Raw genomic sequence first — 16,798 nt, 5'->3', positions numbered from 1 at the left:
AGCCCCAGGGTTCCATCCTTGGTAAAATGTGTTTGAGGTTTGCAGCAGAAGCCCTATTTCCTCCTTTTAGCTGGCAGAGGGGTTCCTCACAGTACAGGCTGGCTGAACTTTACCTAGAGACAGAATGGCTCTGTTAGCCACGTGGTCATGGACAGAAATTTTGAGCTTCCTCAAAATTTGGCCTATATGAGGATAAGACAGCAGATTCATACAAAAATGCCACTATGCTTAAAAGCAGTTTCACCTTAACACTACACCAGCCTATTAGTAACTAGCCCAACCTAGCTCTTACAAGAAGAGGCACAACAGCAGTCTGACTCTTCTTTCTATCCCCAGCTGTGCCATCCTCTTCCTTGGTGCCAACTTTGATGTTCATTTTATACTACAGGGAGTTAAACCAACAGAGACCCATCCACTGCTCACTTTTGTTTTTCATGAGTTCCTTTTCTGCCAGTTTGGTGTCTTGAATTAGTTCACTGCATGGGCAGCTGAGCAAGGGGCTGTGGGCTCACGAGAGGGTGGGCTCTGCTGGGTTGTGGGCAGTAACGTGTGTTCATGAGCTTTGCTGCAAAATGAAGCCATGCAGCAAATACAGGGAGAGTTTTGAGTGGGCAGTGATATGAAAGGGACAAGGCATCTACTTGGAAATGAGAGCAAGCCTATATTTTGTGTTACAGAGACGAGGAGGAGAAGGAGGTTAGGGATCACGCTTAAACATTATTTATGTTATTGATTAGTGGCGCTTGTGGGTTTCCTCCGAACCTTTCGTCTTCCCTTTTTCTCATGTCTAAATTTCTCTCTGTCTTGAAAGTCTGAACCTTGTTTTAAACCCTTACTATGCCTTGAGCAGGATTTATTGTTTGTCAGGGCACCCAAAGAAGGTCATTTAGCTTTGGGTGGAGGCTGAAACTGCTGTTGTTTAAGTTTTCAGGGAGAACCCCTAGATAAACGAATCCAGCTCTTTCAGCTGCTGCCAATTCCTGGCAGAAGGGTTACATAAACATACTCTAAACCTCAAGGGTATTATAAATAAATCTTTTAAAATACTAACTTTTTTTAAGTCTCTGAACAAAAAGGGTGCTAAACTGATTTAAACTCATAGTAAGAAAAGAATAAACTGGTTGTTTATTTAAAATATTAATCCTGACCTTGTCCTCAGTGTACTGACATTTGTTTCTTATTGTTCTGTACCTTTACTGTTCTTATTAAAATACTTCTTTTTTCTTTAAACAAATACTCCAAGTGTCATGTGTAATTACTAAAAAGCTTCCTCAAGACTCTATAGATTCTAGAAGGTTAGCTTTTTGTGCTGCCAGCGCAGTAGGAGTAATGGCAAATTTTTAACAGTGTATATGAAAATTGAAGCTTGGTAAGAGTCAGCCACAAACTTATTTTTCCTTATCTCACTGTTAAAAAGCATATTTCATCACCTTTTTCAATATTTCTCTCAGAAGCTGAAAGGTGACCACCTCTCTGATGTATACTTCTTACTGAATATTTTGTCCCACTGACTCCTCAGACAAAACTGAAATCCTTGGGCAGCAGTGCTAGTGACAGCAATGGCTGGTTTAGGCAGAGATGGTTCAGTTATCACTCTAACTTGGCATTTCTGGAAAAAAACCCAAGTTCTGTGCCAAGGAAATACTGATCAGTTATAGCCCACCCTTGTTAAAAGAACATCCAGGTACAATTTGTCAACAGAGAAATGAGGAAAACTGGCAAAACAGACGCTGAAGTTTAGGAAGTCTACATAGACTCTTGTAGACACAAAAGTCTTCAAGCAGAGAACAGAGCAGGGAAGTGAGAGATCTCTCACAGAATATCCAGTGACTGGCAGCTAGGGTGTCAACTCGGATATGGGGGACAGTTACTAGGATCCCTCATCTCTATCAATAAAAGCAGAAATACAAACAGGGATCTGACAGGTCTGTTCTCTACACTCACATGGCTAAGGATTCTCTCTCTCTCTCATTATCTTTTTTGAATAATCCTGGATTAATCCCAATATCAGGGTTAAGGAAAAATCCGTGTGTACTAACAAGAGTGTTTCCTGTCAAGTTCCATGCCACAGTGAACAGGCATATGCAGTTATTTTTACCTGAACTACCAGAAGTATTAAACCAGAAATCTTTCTTTAAGGAGAACACTAAGAAAATTACATAGTTTAATGGCAGTCCTGATTAAATAATAATGCATTAATGTGTGTGCTAATAAATAACAGGCCACTTTAAAACACATTTCCCCCATTCTTCATGCTTTAAACATCTCAGTCTTTAATTATGAAGTAGATGAAAAGCTATCCCAAAGGGCATTGCAGTGAAGGGGTTTCATCTTCATTTGCTGCTGCATATTTTATTTTTGGTATGCTTCTCTGTAGATAAATTGCTGGTAAGCCTTTGTTTATTTCTTGTTATTATTGTGCTCTTTCACTTCCCAGTTTCAAGCACAAATCAGGTTGTACAAGGTGGTGTGCTAAAAGCAGTGGGAGACAAAGGTCTTGGTGATTTACAGAGAGTGAGTACCACTGCAAACTTCCTTGGCTATGTGCTGCAGGACTCGGCTGGAGCAACTGTCCTGCAGAGGGGAAGGAAACAGCAATTTTTCCCAATCCACTGGCACTTTGCTAACCACTGCACTCAGTAGGAGTGGCTGCTCATCTGATATCCCAAGCCTTCTGGGGTTTTACCTGGGATTCAGGTATACTCCCAAACAGATGGATCTATCAACACACTTTACATAATCCATCAAGTAAAGGCCAGATATTACCGACTTCTAATTCCTTCTGATTCAGACTGCATGCAGACTTCTGAGTGAAACAGTGTCATGCAACTTTTTGATACCTATATTTTGTTAGGTTATTCTCATCTCTCTTCAGACAGCAGATTAAAATTTCTACAGAGAGCAATTTAGAATAAGGAATAGCTTCAGCTGGTCAACTTAGTCGGTCTCCTTGCTGTAGGTTACTGACTGTTTCTGACCAGAAACCTCTCCACAGCTGTGCCACATCCTTTGAACACACAAACACATGGATACAGAACTTGGGGCCAAGTTTCCAAGTGTTTAGTGCATCGTAACTGCCCAGCTTCAACTTTGGGATCAAAATAAGACCTTCGACTTTAGAAGCCTTTGCTATTAATCTCATGTTCCTTCAAAAATCCTGCTCTCTGGGGGACAATGTACTCTCCTAGGAATTTTGTCCCTAGTTTTTCAGCACCTGTGGTAAAACTTCCATACTTCATGAGAAGAGATTATTTACTTGGCCACCCTTGCACAGGAACTTAAACCCACACAAACACAGTTTGGTTCCATGTGGTTGTCTGGTGTGACACAGTTACAAATGCACAGTATCAAATCCTGTGTGCACAGTATCAAATGCAAATACAGTGAATATTTGAATGGAATTCACAAAGTGTGTGCTTTAAAGATAAAGTAAAGCCAAGTCCTTCTACTGCAGCTTTGGATGCAAATGTATTTGTAATGAAATCCTGGTTTTGTCTGTATCCCTTATCTTGCACCTGTTATCATCCTTCTTGTAAAAAGCTTAGGGGGTAAGCTTGCCAAATGATACGCCCCATCTGTGCTACCTGGATAAACAGTGTTAGCAAGAAATATGCAAACTGAAAAGCCACAAGTTCTTGACAGACAGGTACCAGCACTTTCCCTCTGCCTAGCAAGGACAGGGTCTTTGTGTTCTTTCAAGAAGTTGCCAACCTTTCCTTTGAAATTCTTGTGAAGTTGTTGGGAGGGAGATGAGAAACAGAGGGAGCTGAGGGTGTGCAAGCTTGTTTGAAGCATGCAGATGAAGTCAACTGCAAATACAACAATTATTTCAGTGGAATTCACCAAGTGAATGTTTCTTCACCAGAACCTAAATTGACCTAAATGTTGTATCTGCTGTGTTGAATGAAGGTAGATGTATTTGTTGTGTACACTGCTTTGTTTACATCTCTTTGCTTGGACCCCTGCAAACAAACTAGCACTAGAAGGAGGGAAGATGAGTAATGAGAAACTGCATCACCAGGACTTGTCCCTGACAAGCCTGGAAAGAAGTGATAGCAGATACAGAATGGTGAGAGAGGCCTTAGGCATTTGGGCAAAGAGGCAACAACAGTAGAGAGAACAACTTGTTCCAGAGCCTTATCATGTTCTACTGAGGTTTCCCCCACTTCCCTATGTTTTCTTTTTTTAGGAACATACAGGAGGGACCATTATTGAGTTATTAAAGCACAGAGTTGGCAGTTGGGCTTCTGAAGTCCTGTCATTGAGTTCCTGTGGCAACACATGTACTGTCTGCAATGGTCACCTCTGAGAGAGGCCTGCATTTCATGGTCCTGGGCCAAGTCATCTTAACTGATTTGCATCTTTGGTGTTCACATCTCAGGGCTTTTTTGGTGCACAGGGCACATCACTGCTGCATATTAATGGGGGTACAGGGTGGTATGAGAGCTGTCCCATATGGGAAAGATCCCCAGGCCTGTGTCCAGTTTTGTTAACTGAGGGACAAGAGACGAGATCAGCAGCACTTGCTGTGGCTGGATACAGACAGCTTCCTCTTCTACTGTTCTTCCTCTTGTGCTCCCTATGCAGGCATGCTGGGGCTTGTCACTTTTGTGTGTTAGAATGAGGTAAAGGGTAGAATCTGGCATCAGGAGTGACCTGCAAGAGAATTTACCTAATGCCATTTCACCAAAAGAAGAGACAGAATTAGGACCCACGTTCCTTTTGCTGTTTGTCCTATGTATGGGGTCTGTGTCTGCAAGAGCAAGGAAGGATCCCTCACCTGATCTGCCTGAGCCTTGTCAGTCAGCAAGGATAATTCATAAACTGGTTACCCTGGCAGAGTCCAAGATGACAGCATGTTTTGGCATTTGGATATGTTCCACCAGACACAAGCCAGGAACTTCTGATGTCTTCTGCTGTTTAAAAAACTAGTGGCCTGAGGGGATCCCTTTTTATTATGGTCAGCTCAGCCTAACCCCTGACCTGTCCAAGAACTTTAACCAGGCTCCAAACTCTTGCAGGGTTGGGTGTGCTGCCAGGCAGTTGGGCAAAACATTGCAGGTTTGCTGGCAGTGCTACAGCAATCCATGCACCCTTGCTGCCTCCAAGGCCCTTGTAACAGCTTGTAAAAGGGCTCAGAGAAAACCTTCTGTGCAGAACAGACACTCCTAGGATGTTGCAGACCAGGCAGTGTGCCAGTTGCCAAGCATGAGACAATGCTTTGGGAAGCTCACCTGTAACCAATGACTGGCAGCAACATGTTCAAAACTTGTAGAGCTACAAGGACACAGACTGATTCATTGCATCTTGACTTTTGCTCTCTGTGTCCCAGTGGCAGTCTCCTTCCCTGCTCCTGATATGAAACTAACCTCTCCTCCTCTGTCCTTCCTGCATCCCAGACCCTCATGGCAGGTGTCAGCAGTCCCAGTGCAAAGAGGTTGTAGAGTCAGCTGCTTAGCAGGAGACTGCCCCAAATCCTGCAAACTTCTTTTTGAAAAAAGTTCTTTCTGAAACCCATTGTGCAAAGGTGAAGGGTTGCCAACCCAAATAAATACTGTTAAATGATCTGACAATTTTTATACCATGCAGGCCATAAGGAACAATTGTAGGGACAATGTAGAATACAATGTAGAGACACCTGCCTAGGCTCCTGAGACTGTACAGCATTTGTTCTACTTGTATTTATTTTTAAATGGTTGCTGAGGGAATATGAGTTTTCCTGGGACTGGTTCCTGAGGTAATGGATGCCGATGTACCAAAGGTCCTGTGGCAGCCAACTGTACCAAAATAATGCCACATGCAGAAGCAGGATCTTGGGTGTCTTGAGTATGTTTTCTGACAAAAACTTGGGCACTTCCAGCTCCTCAGATCAACAACTCGGGCCTGACCATCCAGTCAAACTGCTTTCTGCCTGGTCTTGAGCTCAGGTAACTATGTCCCCTTCTGAAACTCAACCTGGTTCCTCAGGTCACACAGAGTGCTTCCACCCTGTCACATTGTTCTGCTCCATCTCACAGTGGGATCCTACTCTTTCAACCATCCACATGAGCATTCTTACAGATGGTGTTCTGACTCCTCAAAGAGAATCCCTCCCAGCTCTGCTTGGACAAAATAATTTGTTAGATCCCGGGGGCCTAGGAGAGGGGACACACTTGGGCAGCAGCCAGGAGGATCTTCTGTAGAGGGCTCCAGGGCACAAGCAGACATGGGAATTTTGATACTGAAATTTGCAGTGGTAAGTAGAAACAATCGCCCTCAAAAGTGTTCCTTATCAGCCAACCATAACAACTAACAGAGTACAGCATTTGCTGGAAAGAATGAGATGTCTTTCTACTGCCCTGCTTTTCACTTCCCCACATTTTTCCAGTGACATGGAATCTCAAAGCATTTCTAAAACACCTTTTAGAAGTCAACTCTTTTCAAATCCACAAACACTCCAGTTCTGAGCATTATAAATGGTCATGCTAATTAAATGCAGCTAAAATAGTGAAAAGAGTTGCAGGGCAGACAAGATCAATGATAAAACACCCTGAGAGAGAACAGAAGGGGAAAAAGTACTGTAGAAAGGTGATTTATGGTGATTCTCTGGTTGCTGAAGCAGAACAATTATTGAGAATCTTAAGGAGAAAGGAGCTTTAGGTTGGAAGATTGACGACTGAAAACCATGGGGAAGTAATCCTTTCAGCACTAGCATGGCAAAGCTTCAGTTCTGGGAGGCAGGTCAGTGTAGGTCAGCGCTGGCTCTGGAAATGCTGAGCTGGGGAACCTCTCTGGTTGCTTTCTTACACCATGTTACCTCCTCCCCACCCCCTCTTTGACAAAGGGAAGCCAGTGCATTTTGGTGGTGTCATTTCACATTCAGCTCCACAGTCTAATTCCTAACCAAAGCCTGCAGCTCTAAGGCAGCCTGATGCAAGGGTAAAATAAATTGCTCCAACATGGTGATTCATACTTTAGCCTAGAGTTAGGAATTTCTTAAATGTAGGTAGCATTGGGGTCCTTTTGTCATCTTTTACCCTATATAAGCTACTATCACCTTTTGCCATAAGGACATTTCAAGGTCCATCTTAAAGAAATATGCATTTGTGAGTTACTTTGTTGCCTCCAGTAACCATGTGAAAAACAAAGCAAGAATAAACTTTTATTCACAGTGACATTATTATACTTTCCTACAAAAGTTGTTCCTGCCCATGACAGGGGGGTGGAACTAGATAATATTTAAGGTCCATTCCAACCCAAGCTGATCTATGATTTCGTGAGTGTATAATTTGAACACATTGTATGCAAATACATAATAAATAGTATTCCAGCCTGACCAGTAAGTCCATTGCAAAACAAGATGAGACTCGGAAAGAATCAGCGTGTTGATTTTTGAAACTTTCAAATTTTTTTGGATTAACATAATTACATATTTGAACAATTGTACTGTTGTGTTTGGACAGTTATTTTATGACCATCATAGGCTGTAATCAGACATACTTGTCTCACTTTAAAGATATAATTTTCTTTGTTTCAGGAGGTTTCAGACAGCAATTATTACAATTGGATGGTGTTCCAATAGCCAGTCTCAAGGAAACTCCTATGATCATTCACATCGACAAATTGTGTCAAGTGTGGTGTTATAATGTCATGTAACAGCAAAACCGTGTCTTTTGCTAATGTTTTAATGACAACTGTCTCAAGTAGTCCACGTTTTCACAAAGTGTTTCTTATTCACACATAATAAGCTGGTTGCAAAAACACCCTTGGAGGATAAAGCTAATAAAATAAGCAGCTAGTTATTACAAACTTCTTAACTTAATTTTATTGTGTGGAAAAGAGCAGTTTTCTTGCATGAGAAAGACTCTGCTGTTGCCTGCAAGGTTTTCACATGGCCCTGGAGCTTTCACATTGTTCCAGTCAAAGGTGTCAATCAGACAGTTGCTGCACTTTCACTGTTGCCAACCTGTGCACCTCTATGTATTTCACAGGTTGGCTTTATTCAAAAAGTTATGTATAGCTGTAAAGTATTAGTCATTAATCTGGCACGATTTAGATGTAAAGTATTAATCCTTAATCTCATTAGCCCTTTACATGCTAGGTTTGCATTCTCATTTCCTTTCCTTGCTAGTATAATAATGTTTGCAAACAAAATGCAAGCTCACTTTTTTCTGTTTCAGAGATGCATTTGAGAAATCTCCTGCTGTGCTTCATTCTCTCAGAGAGTAAAGGAACCTGCCCAGCTCACAGAGCTACTGCACTTCTTCTTGCTCACCGTGACTAATACAGTTACATCAGAAGGAGGTTTAAAATAATTTCACTAGCAGTTGGAGCATGAGGTTTGTCTTCAGCCAGACCTCAGACTGTGCTTTCCACAGCATTTGGATCACTGAAATACCTTTATACAAGCCTAACTGGCGCAATTAGAAGAATGACTCCTTGCAGATATGTGTTGCTGTAGCAACCTAGAGGGAGAGCAGCCAAAGTGCCCTCCTTATTTAGCAAAATAATATTAATCATGATAGATATATGCATATTATCCTCTTTGTAAGGCACTTGCTCAGAGGTAAGTGCCTTAACATGTCATAACAAGGATTACTGTAATGGAGTTTAAATAATTTGATGCCAAGGTAAAATTCTCTCAGTAGTAACCAAAATTACATTGAGACAGAAACATAGTCAAATGTTGACCAAATCTTCCAGAGTATAGGCGGAAGGCTTAGCTGTTCAATGCTTTGATTCCATTGCTGTAGGAGCACTGGAGGGAAAAACCACCAAAGGTGTCCATGGTGACAAGGAGAGGCCTGTGTTGCTGATATCATCTCAAGTCTTCCTGCTGAAGACCCCAGTAATTCAGTGGGAGCACTCTTGGCAGGCTTGGAATCCACCTGCCACCTCCTTTGTGTGGGAGGGACTCCATCTTGCTGGCAGTGGATGTGGATATGTTTAAAAGTGTCAGTGGTGTTGGCAGCACAGATCTGCTTCCCATGTGGAAAGAGTGGGAACAGCTGCTTTGCAGAGTGGATCCAAATGGTTTGTTCCTGTCTCTGTTTTGCCTGTCCCAGTAAAATTGCACATCTCGTCCAAGCATCACAATCTCTTTGAAGTGTCAAAGGGACCATGTGAATTATCCAAGACTCATGACTTAGGACTTGTTTTCATGAACTCTTTTGATTTGAAGCCAATGATAAGTCTGGTATGATTGTTTGCTCATAGTTATTAATTTAACACAGTTTTAAATTTTGTCTTTATGTCTTTGCACCTGGAACAGTCACATTGTGTTGCCACGGAGTACAAGAAAAACCTGAACTCAGCCCTGACTGGGACTGAATAATGGGATTTCCATTTCTAAGATGAAGAAGCAAATGAGTAGCATGAATAAACAAGCAAGTCTGAAAAAAAACAAACACTCATCTTGTGGATGAACATAGAAAATGGAGATGAAAAGGTATCTCAAGAAGTTATCTTTACCATCCCACTCTTTATAGATGGATAAATTTTATCTCTGTCATTACTGACTAAGTTTTATCTGATCTCTTTTAAAAAGATTTACAATCCCCAGGCAATCTTGCCTAATGCATCACTAGCCTTATTTTTAGAAAGTTTTCCTAATGTCTAACCAAAGCCTATTTCTGCTGCAATGGAATGTCTTATTAATCTGCAATATCTTTATTTTTGAAGACTGCTCTAACATTTCTGTTAGGTTTCTCTTCACTAGAGGAAGCACCCCTGTTTGTCCAGTCTTCCCATGTAATTTGTATTTTTCTAGAACTCTGATCATACTCCTCTGTAGCTTGATGAATTTTTATCTCTCCAAAGCATGGTGGCCCAAGCCAAGCTTGCTGAGTTCTCACTGATCTTTTCCAATACTAAGGAAAGTGGAAGAATCACTTCACGTATTTTATTGCCGCTATTTATATTTGTACTTCTCAGTACGTAGTTTGCTTTTTTTGAAAGAGTATGCAACATCCAGAATATTTCTTCAGGGCTGCTCCCTACTAATTTGCTCCTCAGTCTGTGTTTTTTGCAGTGGATTAGTCTTGACCAGACATAAAATATTGGATTTCCTGTTCTTAAATAGCCTCTTATTTTTTCACTAACAATCCAGCTATGTAGTTAAGTGGTGTGAAATTGCTTAGTTGAACGCTAAGCTGTTTTATTTCTTCCATCTTACTTTCAAATTTTTTTAAACTTTATCATGCTGGCTTATGCCTGGGATCTATAAACCTTCAGCTTTGCTCTAGTTATAGTCCCAGAGCACAGGTACATTATGTTCATGGGCAGCCTGGATGTGGCCCTTCCACTTACACTGTTCCAGAACGGTGTTATGATTATAGCTGTTTGACCTGTTGCACCATTGGAAGTTCAGCTTGTTCTGATAATAGTGCAGTTATGTTTACTGTCCTTGCAGCTCTGGCTATTACATCTCATTACATCATTTTAATAACTCAAACACTGACATTTGAGTGATATTATGTCCAAAATTCAAGCTCAGAGAAAAAGGGTTCTTTAACTTCAGAGTCTTTTATTTATCTGTTCTCTCGAACTGCCTGATTTCTCACAATACATTCCACACTGTGTTACAACCACTCGTTGTGTTTTCCCAAAAACCCTGGAAGACACTGGAAGGCCCTGCTTCAGCCAGAAATTTTTTAATAAGAAACTATTTCTTATACTTCAGCACTTTCATTACAGCAGGATAAAATATGTACCTTTAAAATACATTGGGTAGCATGCCTTGGAAGCTCCGGCACAGGTGAGACAAATGGTTTGTGGCACATCAACTGTTGGGGCTGACCCCTGGGAGATACCAGGTGCTAGAAGGGCATCATTCTCAAGTTGTCACATTCTGTCATACTGCCACTCATGGCCAAGAATGTGCTGTTTTGGTGTATTTGTTTAAGAATTGAAGCATACTAATTTACTTTCTCTATGTTTTGGACCTCACACCTGCTGAATTATCAGCTGGAAGAATATCCCAAGAGCATGTCTACTTCACCTTACCCAAAAACCTTTCCAGCAAGTTATAGCCATTTGAAAAGTTCTTAGGCAGCCTAGAGTAAAAAGGGTTAAGTGCAAACACCTCTCTTGCATCATCCCAGTGGAGTGCCTGGCTGCCTGGCCACATCCTAGGCATAAGGAACTCAGGCAGAGTTACGTAGTCTGTCCAAAGCCACACAACAGGTTAACAACTAAATCTAGAGCTACAGGTCTCTTGCTGTAGTGGCCGGACAACATGACCTTGCTAGCAAGTTTTACTAAAACCTTTGCTGTCACCTGCGTAGTTATATTGTGATGTAGGGAAGCTGAACCTTTCTGTGAACACTAACTTTTCCAAACTGGAAGGGCATGTGGAAGGGACAATCTGTTCCTTGCCTGAAGGCTTCATTAACACAAATCTTGGAGAGACTGAGACTTCATAAATTCATTATTATTCAGGACCAATTTGAAATGCTTTCTGAAAAAAATAGATGCATTACCAGATCCTGAGCTGCAGAGATTCAGTATGCAAAGATGACACTTGCACCTGGCTTGTGTGAGATGCTTAACCCCACAGACAAGACCTCCCACACCATTTACTCATTCAGCCACACTCAGCTGGCACAGAATGCTGGTGTTCATGTGTGTCAGCTACGTAAACATGCATGCATGCTGTAATGCACTGCATAAATAAATTATGAAATACACAAAGACACACATATATATTTAACATATAATATATCCCATGTTAAAATGGGACTATGGACACTAAGAACACTGTGAACTATTGACTGCTTTGTTACAAATGCAGTGCCTGAGACCCAGGTGCAGGAAAGGTCATGTCTTTTTTATCCACCATGATCACCTCAGCCTCTATTACCATAGACATCATTTGTTCTTCTCTCAGAAGCATTTGGCGTTTTCTTTTTTTTTTTAATTGGGACTGGTCTGAGTTATGGTGAGGAACACTGGGCTCACTATTTGTAAGAAGCATCCATGGCTGAAAAGAATAACAATGCAGAATTATGGTGTGTGGCTTTGTATCCTGAAAAGACTAAGAATTTTTTCAAAATAATGGTAATTTACAATTAGCTGGAATGTTACAGTTGAAATCCAAGTACATCTAAGCATATGATATGATTCATATTACTTGGTGCAAAACTGATGTTGCTAATTCTTTTGTAACTTGTCACAACAGAACAAAGATAGTGGGCTCTATTTTAGGAAGCATATGAATCAGCAGGAGAGTCAAAAGGAAACAAATAGATCACTGGTGAGACTAAAAATGCCTCAGAGATGTGAGTAGTGTGTCTGCTGACTCTGAGGCTGTGCAGAAAAAATTCGAGGAAGGGTTTTAAGCATGGTTAGCCACACAAAAAACATTTTGAGCTGACAATTTAAGGAGGAAGTCATCTTGCACACTGTCCGTCCTTCTTAGGCGATTTCAAACAAAGATGTGATACAGACAGACACTGCTTATTCTTTCACTGAACATTATCTGACAATCTTTGAAAGATAAATTCAGGAGAGGAAAATAAATTATATGATCAAGGCAAGTTCCTCCTAACAACCTGTATTAACTGATCAAGCAGACTTGCCTATACATTGACTATGGGGTGCTGATCATCTTAACATCACCACTGAAACGAAGAACAAAAAAAATGAAGGGTTAATAACCCATGGTAATAACCCATCAACAGCTGAAGCATGCAAGAATTTCATAAATGTAACAAATGCATGTTCAATGCCACAGTCAAAAATTCACGGGTCACTTCCCCTTTGGATGTTAAGAACACTTTGCTTGGCTGTGTTAGGTGGGAGGTTTGCTTCTGGAAAGGCTCTCTAATCACATGGCAAGGAAGAAAACAGTAGAAAGTATTCCTGGCTGTACCCAGAGCTACAATAGGGTCTTTTATTACTGAGTGCTGAAGGAGAGAACAGGTTCAGGCAAGAATAGTGAAAATGCACTGGACTTCTTCTAGTACAAGAGACAAATATGAGAGAGGACAGACAATCCCAATGGAAAATATTTAATTAATGCCTCTGGGCTCAGGAGAAAAATCACTCCCATAATGACAAGAAGAGGCATCTGTCTCTGGCTCTCTGCTGGCTGGCACTGTAGTACAGTACTACCTCCTGTGATGCCCAACACACTTCAGTTTAATGGAAGTCAAGCTAACAATTCAAATGCTGCCACTGAAGGTGCTCTAGGAAAAAGCAGAGTTATTCAGACCACTGAAATCTGTACTGACTTCTGAGAGGATTTTTATTTTGACAAGAAGAAAAGTACGGCTAAAGCTTACCATTATTTTTTCAATCTGGCTATGATTTATAATGGCTTTCTGCCAATAGCAATTTGAAGGCAGAGTTATACCTGGTTTTGCTCTCAAACAATACAAAAAGCAGGATTTGTGTTTTGACAGTTTTGAAGGAAAATTAGGTTTTTTTCTAAAATGCACTCTGCTGAAAAGGGCAACAGATTGGATGTCTTAAGATAATAGCTCTTCTGAAAATGGAATCCCTCAACTTTTTCAGTCTGTCTTAAAGGATCATATCCAGTAATTTCTGCCTCCTTGGATCTTTCTCAGCCAAATCATGAGGGTTCTAGTCATGTCAAAATTGGATTCTTGAATTCGTGCAGTAGAAATACAGCAACAGGTCTCTAACACCTGTTTTGCATAAAAGTCTGGAAAGGCCTGCTCTTACTCAAATTATAATTTGCTGTTTGGGAAAATAGCATTAGAAACTTGTGACTTATAGCAGAAACAATCAATCTATCATCTTGAAACCAATGTGGCAGAAATCTTTGCACTAAATAAAGTCAGGGGAAGAAGAGCAGAAAAATAACTGCCTGTTTTAGTTGAGACTGACGTTTAAATCTAGAAGTCCACTTCAAAAATGGGATTGACATTTGTACAAGCACACAAATGTCAGACTGTGCTTTTTTAGGCTTGGATCTGTTTAGACTGTTCATGCTTTAAACAGCAGGTTTGAAGTGTTTGTACCTAAATTTGGACAGAAAGCTTTGTGCTCTTTGGAACAGTAGCTCGTATCTTTTCCATAGGAACAACAAATAAAAAGTCCAAACCAACACAACAGTATTTCGTTATGGTTAATCACAAACTTGAGATATTTTAAAAATTAGAAACCCTGGCTATTTCTGCATAATGCATTCAGTAGGACAGACCAGGATCTATCTGAAAGCTGTGATCTTGCAGAATCACACAGAATCTCTTCCCATACAGCACAGGACTTTCTGCCACAGCCAGATGGAAGCAGTAGGGCAGCAGGTTTCAGACTTCTTCTTTACTAGGGTTAAGTTCAGAGCATCGGTTTATAGCTTACCATTAAACTGAAACTTCCATTTTGGTAGCTGTGCTAGACTGACCTTAAAACAATAGCACACATCAGCAAAGGTGACTGGTGTGGAGGTTCCTGTACTGATACACCAGATTCTTTCTGTGTATGAACTATGGGTGTGTTTATCCAAATCACTCAGAGTGATATCAAGTTGATTTTTGCAGATTGTTTGAAAAGAATTCTTATTTATCTTTGTCTGGAGGATATATCTTGTCCAAAGTTTAGAGCAGATTATTTTTTTAGTATGTGCAAGCTTTGTTTGGTGTGGTTCTCCCTCCTGCTACTCAGTGTTTCTAATAGAGACAGATCTGCATTCTCACCTACCCTTGAAACAGGCAGGACTGTGAGTAGGGCCTCTCCAAGAGGCACAACACATGGCAGTGCTTTGTTGTACGCTCAATGCACTCATTGTAACTCACAGGTCTTGTGGTAGGAAGGTCACTCTCTACTCCATGGCTAGACACATATTGTGCCCGCTCAATACTGCTGTAGCATTTCATCGCAGTGGGAGCCCAGACAATAGGTCATGCCTTGCATTAATGTGTAGGATCTTGAAAAATCAATACAATTCAAATAACAGGGGACTGCTGCCCAGTTGTTTACTATTCCCAGGACACACAGAGCAGCAATGGCTGTGCCATTAAGCTGCCACTGAGCACACAGAAAGTACAATGTGTACAAAGAAAGTGCTCTCTGCTAACTCATACCAATAAATCCAGAATCATGCATGGGCATATCTATTGGAATATGAATGGTTCCCTTGCTCCAGAGATCTCTTCAGAATATTTTTTGTAATACAAATATAAACATTAAATTCCTGAAAGGAAGGCCAGTTTCTGAGTCAATTTTTGTGTCCAGCAAGCCCTAGACCTAAGCAACTCTATCTCTTTTGCTGAGGGCCTGCTCTAACAACCATTAGAATAAATATAAAGGCTAATTGATTTGAAAGGCTTTGGATAAAGCGTCCAAGGCCACAACCTGCACTTTGCAATCACCAGAAAATTTATCGTTGACCTCAGTGAGTGGAGGATGAAATACCTGGGCTCTTGCTCAGCTGGTATTTGAGTCCACACACATAATTTATTTCATTATAAACCATTCATATGCCTAAGTATTTGTCAGATATGGAGCAGAAGTATGATGGTTGCCAGGCTGAGAAAGAGAGTAGCCTTCAGAACTGCCTTTCTCCTGCCAACAGCAATGATATTTGAGAGAAATAAGTAAGTTCATTGTTTCCACCATTTTGTTACAATAGAGAATTAAGAAATAAGTGAAATGAAAATGGAAGAATTTGAGAGCAATACTACAGAAACAGGAGAGCTTCTATTCCTTCAATTACTTCTCAGGGGACTTCCAAATTATAAACAATGACTTTTTATCTTCATAGGAGTCTGTCTCAAATACAACCCAAGCTTTCCTAGGGCTTGCCTACACTGAAAAAATGCATTATGTTAATTGATTAACATGTAATGCTTAATATAACAATCAGTATATACAAAGACTAAGGCTTTGACATTTTTTGTTGTTGTTGACCCAAGGTAACCCAGCTGCCAAACATGACAGTTCTTGTCTACACTAAGTGGTTTGTATCCCCTTAATTAACATGTTCTAACACTATGTAATTTTGCAATACAGATTAGTCCTTTGGGGCATTTATTCTCTACATTTAATTTTCTGTCTCACCTATCTTGAATTTGCAGATATGTGCTGCTTCTCCCCTCCCCCTTCTATCCTGATGCCACTATCATTGAAAATTGCAGAGACTTTGTAGGCATTCTCATTTCTTGCTTCAACTTATAAACTGAAAGCTCAATAAAATTTACTACTTATGTCCCTTGATAGTGCTGATATTATAAAAATAAAGTTGATATTTTAATTCAGGAAGTGCTAGTTCTGCATAGAAAAGTATCATCAAATGCTAGTTAATTGAAGCTTTTGCAAAAATATTGCAGATTGTACAGCTAGGCAGTCTCTTGGTCAACTCACACAGCCTATACCCAGCCACAGGAAGGCATTTGCAGCATTTTTCCAAAATCTACTTTCTCTATTTTGTTCTACATAAAGAAGCTTTGTCCTTACAAGAAAATGAAGGGAGAAAAAAAAAAGAAAGAGAAAGCAAAAAAGTAGACAAGAAAGATATCATTAAACATGGAGGTTAAAAGATCAAGTTTATCTGGACTCTAGCAACCGAGACACTCATGCTGCACACATAGTATTTTATTACAAAATGTTATTATTTTGTAATAAACCAAGTTCCACAGCACAACTGAAAGTATGAAAAATCCTAAATTGGTAGGACAGGTTGCATGTAAAATGCTGGTTAGCTACATATCACTGATTCATTTCAGTGTCTTCTGAAGGACACAGATCTTTGCCCATCCAGCACTCACTGCAGTCTGAAGTGGCTATTAACTTTCTGATACACTCAGTTATATTAAGTGATTGAAGGTGTGCAGCACAGCTACAGCAGCTCTCCTTG

Source organism: Catharus ustulatus, chromosome 1, assembly GCF_009819885.2.
Source record: "Catharus ustulatus isolate bCatUst1 chromosome 1, bCatUst1.pri.v2, whole genome shotgun sequence".
In the NCBI taxonomy this organism is placed as follows: domain Eukaryota; kingdom Metazoa; phylum Chordata; class Aves; order Passeriformes; family Turdidae; genus Catharus; species Catharus ustulatus.
The sequence above is the reverse complement of the archived record's forward strand: the minus strand, read 5'-3'. Positions refer to the sequence as shown.